The sequence below is a fragment of the Pinus tabuliformis genome, chromosome 6, assembly GCF_031772625.1.
Source record: "Pinus tabuliformis cultivar Carrire ecotype Pingquan chromosome 6, CPIR1, whole genome shotgun sequence".
In the NCBI taxonomy this organism is placed as follows: Eukaryota; Viridiplantae; Streptophyta; class Pinopsida; order Pinales; family Pinaceae; genus Pinus; species Pinus tabuliformis.
The window spans coordinates 1892282563-1892292770 of NC_142292.1; the positions used below are offsets into that span (position 1 = coordinate 1892282563).

Sequence of the window (10208 nt, forward strand, 5' to 3'; positions counted from 1 at the left end):
CCAGTTTACATGCTCTAGTCTGAGGGGATAATATGGAACTTGGTTGTAATTCCAATATTGGTAGATAGGTAAATTTATTACAAAAGCTTTTTATTTTTCATATTTATCTTCATCTGTTTCTACAATAGTAAATAGTTGTGGTGAATTTTCTCACAAAATAATATATCAAAGTAGGGGATCAAAGCGTGATTACCTTACTTCACTAGGAGTATAATTGGATTACCACCCAGTGAAACATGTGTTCATTTTTCATGCATGTGAAATATATTGTAGAGTTTTAAAAAGCACTTGCAAAAATACCAAAAGTGTATAGAGCGGGCCTGCTAACACATTAGACCTATTCTTCTGAAGTGGATTCTAGCTATGGAGAGCCACCTAAGATGTTGACTTCTGATAAGGATGAAGACATTCTAGAGAGTGGAGGGGCATACATAGTTCGAAACCCTTGTGGATGAAAAGAAAGGGATATCCACCAAGAATTATTATGTCCATACATTGGACCAAAGTTTGTAGATGGAGCACTGGATCATATTCATAATATTTCCAAAGCATTGGGAGATCTGATTAGAGAAGGCACACCTGTGTGGCCTCATGTAATCCATGGCCACTATGCAAATGTAGGGGATGATTCTTGCCTTCTTTCAAGTGCTTTGAATGTTCCAATGAATTAGATAGGTCATTCTCTAGGCTGAGATAAACTAGAAAAAATATTGAAACATGTATTTCATTCCAAGGAAGATGCTAATGCAACCTACAATATCATGTGTAGGATTGAATTTGAAAAATTGTGTCTTGATTTCACTGACGTTGTGGTCACAAGTACATGGAAAGAAATTTAAGAACAATGGGGCTTGTATGATGGTTTTGATTTGGAATTGAATACAAAGATCAGACATTGAGAAAAGCATGGTGTCCATTGTTATGGTTTTTACATGCCTCCAATGAAGGTGAGTGCAATAAATCACACTCCTGTTGAAATTAAATTTTTATTTTTGTCAATTTATTACCTGGGGCTTTACCCATATGCTTATTTAACTTTGTAGGTACTATGTTTCATTCTCGAATGCGGATATCCTATTCTTCCTTGATAATTACTCCATGACTTCTTAAGTCAAAGAAGCACATGACATTTAAGTGGTGGAGTTTTTTTACATATATATACTTTGTTGTAGGTTATTCCTCCATGAATGGACTTCAACAATGTTGTAGTGCAAGACGAAATGAGATAATGATTCAGATAATGACTCTGTTCAATTTACTCTCTTGTTTATGTGGTGAGGTAAGTAGTAGGGAAAAATTTAATTCCTTTTAACCATTTAAGATTTCACATACATGAAAAACTATAGCCCTTATTCCACATATGAGGGGCATAGTAATCGTTTGTATTTTTAGATCCCATGGTTTTTGAACAATCCTTCGAAGCCCATTATTTTGACTCTTTTTCAACTTGTTCCCAAGAAGAACATGGTCACATTAGTCAAGGATTTTGGTGAACGTATCAAATTGAGGAAGCTGACAAACTTGGTATGTCTTTTCTTGGTTCCTAAATTTAGCGTTTTCTTTAGAGGTATGTTTCGCCCTTGTTTGATAAGTTGATAAATAGTATTTTAGTTATCCATTTGAAAATTGTAGATATTGATCATGGGAAATTAAGATGATATTGATAAAATGCCTGCAACAAGTGCCAATGTGTGGCTAGTGTCCTAAATCCTATTAACAAATATCACATATATGAAGAAGTGGCATATCTTGAACATCATAAACAATCAGAAGTTGCTGATATATATAGGATTGTGACAAAGAATGAGGTTTTATAAAACTTCCTACCAAACTACAAAATAAACTATCAATTATTTCACTTGTAATTGTCATAAAATTTGAAGTCTAGCTGATGTAGGTGTGTTATGAAAACAGCTCAAGAAAAGATAGATCAACGCCTTAGAATTCAGCCTCTTCAAGGGGGCAACCTCCTTTACATTACATAAATGAACAATTCTTGGATGATTCAAATGACAAAACCTCCTTTCTATATATAGGAGTCTAAGGAGTCACAATATAATCCAGCCGACCTAACAATAATAATATAAAGCCACAAAAATAACAATAGAGGGATTCTATGGGGCACAATAATAACAATATGGGGGTAATAGGGGCACAACAATATTAATAAGGGGTATAACTACAATAGTAATGGGGTAATCACTAGTATTATAGGGACCCAACATGCCCCTCTCCTTCAAAAAAGTGTTGTCCTCAACGCTTGAGTAGTTCTGGATACTTCTGCATAAAATTTCATCCTCCCATGTGGAATCTTCAGCGGATAAGTTCTTCCACTTGATAAGATACTCTGAAATTGATCGATTTCGTAGCTGTCGAATTCTTGTTTCTGTGACTGCTTCCGGTTCCAATATAATTTTTCCTTCCTCGTCAAGTTCTGGCAATATTGTTTGAACTGGGAGCTTGTCGCCTATAACCTTCTTTAAACATGAAACATGGAAAACTGGGTGCAATCGAGAAGCTGCAGGAAGCTCCAATTTGTATGCCATAGTACCAATCTTTTGCAACACCTTGTACGGACCATAATACTTTGGTGATAATTTATTATCCTTCTTAGCTTGCTTGAGGGACATTTGCTTATATGGTTGTAGCCATAGGAATACCCAATCACCTACATCAAAACTTCTTTCACTGCGATGTTGATCTGCCTGTTGTTTCATTCTATTCTGTGCCAACACGAGGTTATCCTTTAAGAGTTGGAGGACTTGTTTTGATGTTCAATGTGATGTTCCACTGCCTGAACCTTAGAATTTTCTCTTAAATATGATGTGATGGATGGTGGTTGATACCCATAAAGTGCCATAAATGGGGTCATTTTTGTTGTTGTATGGAAGGAAGTGTTATACCACCATTCAGCCAGAGGCAACCATTTGACCCATTGTGTCTGTTTATCAGATACAAAGCAACGAAGATATCCTTCCAAACATTTGTTTACTATCTCAGTTTTCCCATCAGATTGAGGATGATAAGATGAGCTATGAGCTAACTGAGTACCAAGACAAGAAAATAATTCTGTCCAAAAATTTCCAGTGAAAATGGGATCTCTGTCACTTACAATAATCTTTGGGTTTCCATGTAGCTTTTGAATTGTTTCCATAAATGCAGTAGAAACTGTACTGGCTTTAAATGGATGTGATAATGCACAAAAGTGTGCATACTTGGTAAGTCTGTCAACTACCACCATGATGACACTCTTTCCCTCAGACTTGGGTAAACCTGTGATAAAATCCATTGAAACCTCCTCCCAACGTTGGCTTGGAATGGATAAAGGTTGTAATAGACCGGTGTCTTAATTGTTTCAACTTTATTTTGTTGGCAAACCAAACATTCCGCCACAAACTTTTGAATATCTGATTTAAGGCCATCCCAAAAAAATTCCTTCTTAACCCTGTGGTAAGTTTTTAAAAATCCTGAGTGCCCTCCTAAGGGAGAAGTGTGCAATTCCATAAGAATCTTTTGTTTTAGCTGGGAATTCTTACAGAGGTATAAGCGATCTTTGTACCATAACGAATCATTTTGCCAGCTAAATGTATCAAACGTACTGGAATCTTGTTGTAACTTTCGAATAAGTGCCCACACTTCTTCGTCATTCTTCCATTCCTCCCTTGCTTCATTTATCCAATCTGGTTGGATAATAGAAATGGCGCACAACAATGCTTCCACATCCTCATCCTTTCTTGAGAGTGCATCTGCCACCACATTTTGCTTCCCTTTTTTGTAGATGATTTCAAAGTCATAACCCAACATCTTTGTGACCCACTTTTGTTGCTCTTCAGAGGATAATCTTTGTTCTAAAAAGTATTTAAGGCTATCATGATCCTTTTTTACCTTGAAGTGTCTTCCCATTAGGTAGGGTCGCCATTTCTTAAGTGCATGGAGTATTGCCAACATTTCCTTCTCATAAATAGCTTTGCTTAAAAACTTTCCTTGATTGGACGACTTTCAAAAGCAATGGGTCTTTCATCTTGCATTAGAATAGCACCAATTCCATTTCCTGAAGCATCACATTCCACAATAAAGGTTTTTGTGAAGTCCGGTGTAGCTAAGACTGGTGCTTGGCACATTGCCTCTTTAAGATGTTCAAAGGCCTTTGTTGCTTCGGAGTCCATGAAAATGCATCTTTCTTCAATAATGTTGTTAGAGGTGCTGCTATTCTCTATAATTCTTAACAAACTTGCGATAATACCCTGTCAACCCAAGAAATCCTCGCAGATGCTTTATGGATGTGGGGATTTTCCATTCCTTAATGGCTTTAATTTTGCTAGGGTCTACCTTAACTCCTTCATGAGATACAATATGACCCAGATATTCCACCTCCTGGACTCCAAAGAAACATTTGGATCTTTTTGCATATAATTGTTTCTCCTCCAATAGTTGTAGCACCCTGTCAACATGTTCAACATGATCCTTCCAAGACTTGCTGTAGATTAGTATATCATCAAAAAATACTAACACAAATTTTCTAAGGAATGGTTTGAAAATTGAATTCATCAAACCTTGAAATGTTGAAGGTGCATTGGTAAGGCCAAAAGGCATGACCAAAAATTCATAATGACCCTCATGAGTTCTAAATGTCTTTTCAGAATGTCTTCAGTCTTCATTCTGATTTGATGATATCCTGAACGAAGATCCAACTTGGTGAAGTAAATTGATCCATGCAATTCATCCAGTAATTCATCAATGACAGGAATGGGGAACTTATCTTTAATAGTGAGCTTGTTGAGCTCCCTATAATCCGGACACATGCGCCATGATCCATCCTTCTTGTGCACCAATACTACTGGAGCAGAGAAAGAACTTTGACTCGGTTGAATTATACCAGCCTCTAGCATTTCTGCAACCATACGTTCAATTTCACTCTTTTGGACATAGGGATATCTGTACGGCCTGATGTTTGGAGGAACACTTCCTGGAATCAGATGAATAGCATGATCATGATCACGCATAGGTGGGAGACCTTTGGGAGTCTCAAATACCTTGGAATGATTGTCCAGGACCTTTTGGAGATCTGGAGAAATAGATGATTCCGATGTGGAAACATCTAGCGAACATAATTGTGCAATTACACCTCTTTGCTCCTTTTTTAGAAGCTTTGTCATACCATTAGAGCTGATTATCTTTCCTGGTTTCCCTGCAATACCCCTTAATTCAACTTCCTTTCCTTCCGTAGAAAATTTGATGAAAAGTTCTTGAAAATTAAAAGCTATTGTACCCAAGGATTGTAGCCATTGGACTCCTAGTACAACATCAGCACCTCCCATTGGAATGGAAAGCATTGGGCTAGTCAATACATATTCTCCCATGGATAGCTTGATATTATGGCACTTTCCAGAGCAATTTATTGTTCCTCCATTTGCAATCATCACTTGACACTCTGGTGCTGGATATAGGAAGCAATTCAATTCTTTTGCTACCTTACAATGAATAAAATTGTGGGTGCTTCCTGAATCAATCAACACTATTACCTTTTTCTTCTTGATTTGTCCTTCTATCTTGATGGTTTGAGGAGTGGTAATTCCCGCCAATGCATTACAAGATATGGTCGGATTTATTTTTTCTTCATCTAGGCTTTGTTCCTGGAGTATATCCTCTTCTTTTGACCTTTCTTGCTCCTTTTCTTCTTCCTCTTCACAATCTATGTAGAATAATTTCTTCTCAGCACACTTATGACCTTTAGTGTATTTTCTATCACAACTGTAACAAAGCCCTTTTGCTCTTTTTTCTTCCAATTGTTGTGGTGTCAACCTTATAGGTTGTGGAAGACTAGGGGCAACAACACTTCCGTCTTTATAGTTGTGAGTGGTATGCTTCCTGGTTGCCATAATTTTGCTTTCCATTTTTCTTGCTAACCTGAATGCCTTCTCTAATGAATCAGGTTCCCAAAGGCGAACATCATGTTGGATATTATCCTTTAAAGACCCTATGAACACATCAATCCTATGCTCCTCTGGAATATCTTTTACCCTTATGTTCAATTTTTGGAACTCCTCAATGTGCTCCATTATTGAACCCTTTTGTTTGAGACTTATCAATTGGCTAAAAAAAGTGTTCTTTTTGTATCCTCATAATGTGCTATCAATTCTTCCGTAAAAATTGCCCAAGTGATAAATTGTTTACGAGAGCAAAGCCATTGATACCATACAAACTGATTTGGTTCCAAATATAAAGTTTCCATACGTACCTTTTGTGTGTTTTGCACATTATTGAGATCAAATAATTGCTCCATCTGTAATATCCATGTTGCGGGATCCTTGCCATCAAACTTCCTCATATCGATTTTTGGAATATGGTGGGTCTTCGATCCAACATTAGATTCTATGGAATCATGATTAACATTTCTTTTGTTCTCATCATGAGTTTCCTTTACTACCCTTTCACCATTAGTGACCCTTTCTTGTAGCAACTTCTTCAATTCTTCCATGTCTATCTTCAAATCTATCTTCAAATCGTCCATCTTAGCTTCTACTCCTTTCTTCAAACCATCCATCTTAGCTTCTACATCTTTCTTTAAACCATCCATCTTAGATTCTGTTCCTTTTTGTGCAAGTGACACTTGTTGCACTTGGTCTCGTAATTTTGATATATCATGTTGCATTTCTTCCTCTTCTTCATAAGTCATGCTAGAGCTTTCAGGTTGCTTACTAGGTGTTTACATTTTCTTTCCTCGGGGCATGAATTACTGATAATAATGCTTTACTATGCCCTTTGAATTCCTTCAAACCAAGCTTACGCAAAAATTAAAAAAAACTACACACCTTTTTTCACTTTGTAGAAGCCTGATATTGAATTTGATGTATCTCTGTAATTTCGAATCATCCAGTTCTGAAATTGTGACCTGTAGTAGCCTTCTGTGTCCTCTTTCCAATGCCACTACTCTGATCCAAATTGGATTCTCCAAGCAAGAGTTATACACAATCTCCCGCAGTGACCTTCTTACGAAATTTCAATCCGATGCTTAGAAGGAAATTTATGACGATTTTCCCCAGGTCACCTGTTTGGAATGTAATTCAGGAATCTGCAAAAAGACAAAATTCCTCAGATCATATCTCTGCAAATATAGTGTGAAAAGCTCTGAAATTCGGACCCGAGGTTCAGCGCGATTTCTTCTCAAATGGGTTTTTTTTGCAACTTCTGAAACGTCGCAGAAAAAACGTTATAGCGAAAATTCCACGATGACCTGTTTGGAGCAGCGAAACCCTAGAATCCAAAGCTCTGATACCAAATGTTATGAAACCAACTCAAGAAAAGATAGAAAAGATAGATCAACACCTTGGAATTCAGCCTCTTCGAGGGGTCAACCTCCTTTACATTACATAAATGAACAATTCTTGGATGATTCAAAGGACAAAACCTCCTTTCTATATATTGGAGTCTAAGGAGTCACAATATAATCCAGACGACCTAACAATAATAATATAAATCCACAAAAATAACAATAGAGGGATTCTATGGGGCACAATAATAACAATATGGGGGCAATAGGGGCACAACAATATTAATAAGGGGTATAACTACAATAGTAATGGGGTAATCACTAGTATTATAGGGACCCAACAAGGTGAAACAAAAAGAAGAAGAAAAATTTGTCGGTGTAATTTTGAAATGATGATGTTTGTGTGCGCAAGGTGTTTTCATCAATCCAGCCCTGGTGGAACCCTTTGTTTTTAATCTCATTAAGGTAGCTTAACCAACTTTGTTTTTTATTATGATCTTCAAGATGAAATATTTTCAAGGCTACAATGTTGTTTAGAAGTAAATATGTGAGTCATAGAAGAAACCTTTCATATATCATGCCTTCAAAATAAAAACGAAATGAGATTCTTTTAAATCTAGAAGATATGTATCAAGATTTGATATTATGACCATTATGTTTAGTTCTGCAGTATTTTGAATATAAGCATTCAATATATATTAATTTATTTCATATAAGGACATAATTGAATTCTTCTCTTTAAAATGCTCCAAAACTAAACATAATGGCCATAATATCAAAACTTGAAGCATATGTGTCTTCTACATTTAAAAGAATATCATTTTTTTTTCTTCTTTTATAGGCATAATATATGAAAGGTTACTTCAATGACTAGTATATTTGCTTCTGAGTAGTGTTGAAAATTTCATTTTTTTTTTTATCTATGTGTGTATGTATTTATGTATATGTATGTATCGATAAAAGAACAATATTTTCATAAAGTAAATTTTTTTATCTATGTTTAGTGATGGATCATTTTAGGGAGAAGCATTTAGTTACAAAACAGTGAAGTGCATTCCATTTTTCAAGGAATTATTTTGTCATAAGGAAGCAATAAAATGTCTTGGTTTTGGTAGTGTTTTCAAGGTTATGTTCTCCAAATTTCACAAATAACTTCATAAGAAGCCTTCCATAATTTCATACTAGCAATTTCATCTAAACAATTTTTGGTTGTGTAAAAGGAGTAATACATGTCATGCTTCCAATTTATTTTAATGCAGACAACTGCACATCGATTACCTATGGTTTCCAAAAATAATGGAGGACTTGTAGACATTCAAAAGGTATATTGAAAATTATAGTATCTAATATAAAAGTTTGATTGGACCTTACATGTGATTTATCACTCAAATTGGTTTCTTCTTGTGAAAACGTTGAATAATGCCCTATTGGTAGATCCCCATAATGACAAGGAAATTGAACCTGCTTTGCATAGACTGGTAGCTGATAAGAACCTATGGGTTGAATTTATGAAAAATGGTACATAGAACATTCATCTCTATTCTTGGCCACAACATTGCAAAATATATTGGTCAAAGATCAATGTAGAATGGGACACCCACAATGGTAGAGTGAAAATGACCAAAATGAAAATATAGATTTTGAATAAGACAGTGATTCATTGCAGTATGCCCCTAATACATCTCTTCAGCTCTCATTATATGTAGATAGGCCTTATCACTGTAGTTCACTTAATATACCCTTTAATCTTGATAAAATTCTTCAAAATGAAGGAAACATGGAAGGAATTTCTGAACACATTAGGATGATCATAGAGAACACTAAGGAAAGTCAATCTAAATTGTAGGAGACACATGACGTGAATTCAGAGGAAAAAAAGTATAGATCAAATTAATAGCTTCGATTCTTTAGGGAAACTACTTCTTAGGAGAAGAAAATATCTATTTTGATTGTAGTGGATTGCTATGATGCTTTCTGAGAACCCCTTGTTAGTAGATAAGCAATTATCATTCAAGATATTATGAATGCAGTTTGTTCTTCTGACATCTTTTCATCTCCTGGATTCATTTTATCTATTGCATTAACAATTTCATAAACAATTTATATGCTTTAGTTTATTCAAATCAAAGTGTCTGTATTTGATGCTCTAATTTCAGCAGTGGGAGCCGACTTTTGTATACAGCTAGTGACAATCTAGATTCACCCATATATCTAGATCTAGACTATGATTATCATATTTATTAACACTATGGTGCAAAAGGGCTGAGAAAAATCATGAAAAAGTTGAGAGGTCCAAAGAATTATCAGTTCCTGGTGGAAACTGCTAAAGCATCTAACTTCCATTGCTTAGCCTATCAAGTTAAGAACATATCCACTGTAATTTTCAATTCTAGATGTCATTTTCAATGTCTAGTATATGTTCTATGGGTGAGATTTAGCGTCCTAAAACCTAGAAAAGCATTGGTTGTTTATTTAGGCACTTATTTACAAGTTCCAATTTGATGACAATAATTTCCCATTGTAAACAATTAGAATGGAGTACATGAGCCAACTTTATTTATGCTAGATATTAGGGAGCCTTGACAACTATTAGTAGGATAAAAATAGGATATAGGACTATCATTGAATCTTAGCTAGTCTCGTTAGCTTTCTAGCATTTTACTTGGGTATTGTTTTGTCAGGTTCCTAAAGCGGATGAGCTGAGGTGACAACTAAGAACGAGAGGTTTGAACATGCCATGTGGTTTACACTCAAAATTGTTCCCAATTGCGTGAGTTACATCTTCATGCTTCTATATATCAATCTTTAAGGTGATAAAATTCAAGGCAACTCTTTTTCCTCTAAATTTAATTTGATGATTTTAGTCCTTTGGCCAGTGCATGTAGTAGTTCTGGTTCAAATGGTGCCCATGCAATAAATTCTTGTTGTGAAAGATCCA

At 35.5% G+C, this 10208-nt stretch overlaps 2 pseudogenes; both read left to right on the plus strand.

Annotated features, from left to right (window-relative positions):
- Positions 1-236: 236 nt before the first annotated feature.
- Positions 237-8918, plus strand: LOC149266720 (putative sucrose-phosphate synthase 3; annotated as a pseudogene).
- A 19-nt stretch (positions 8919-8937) lies between these two features.
- Positions 8938-9978, plus strand: LOC149266721 (putative sucrose-phosphate synthase 2; annotated as a pseudogene).
- The last annotated feature ends 230 nt before the right edge of the window (positions 9979-10208 follow it).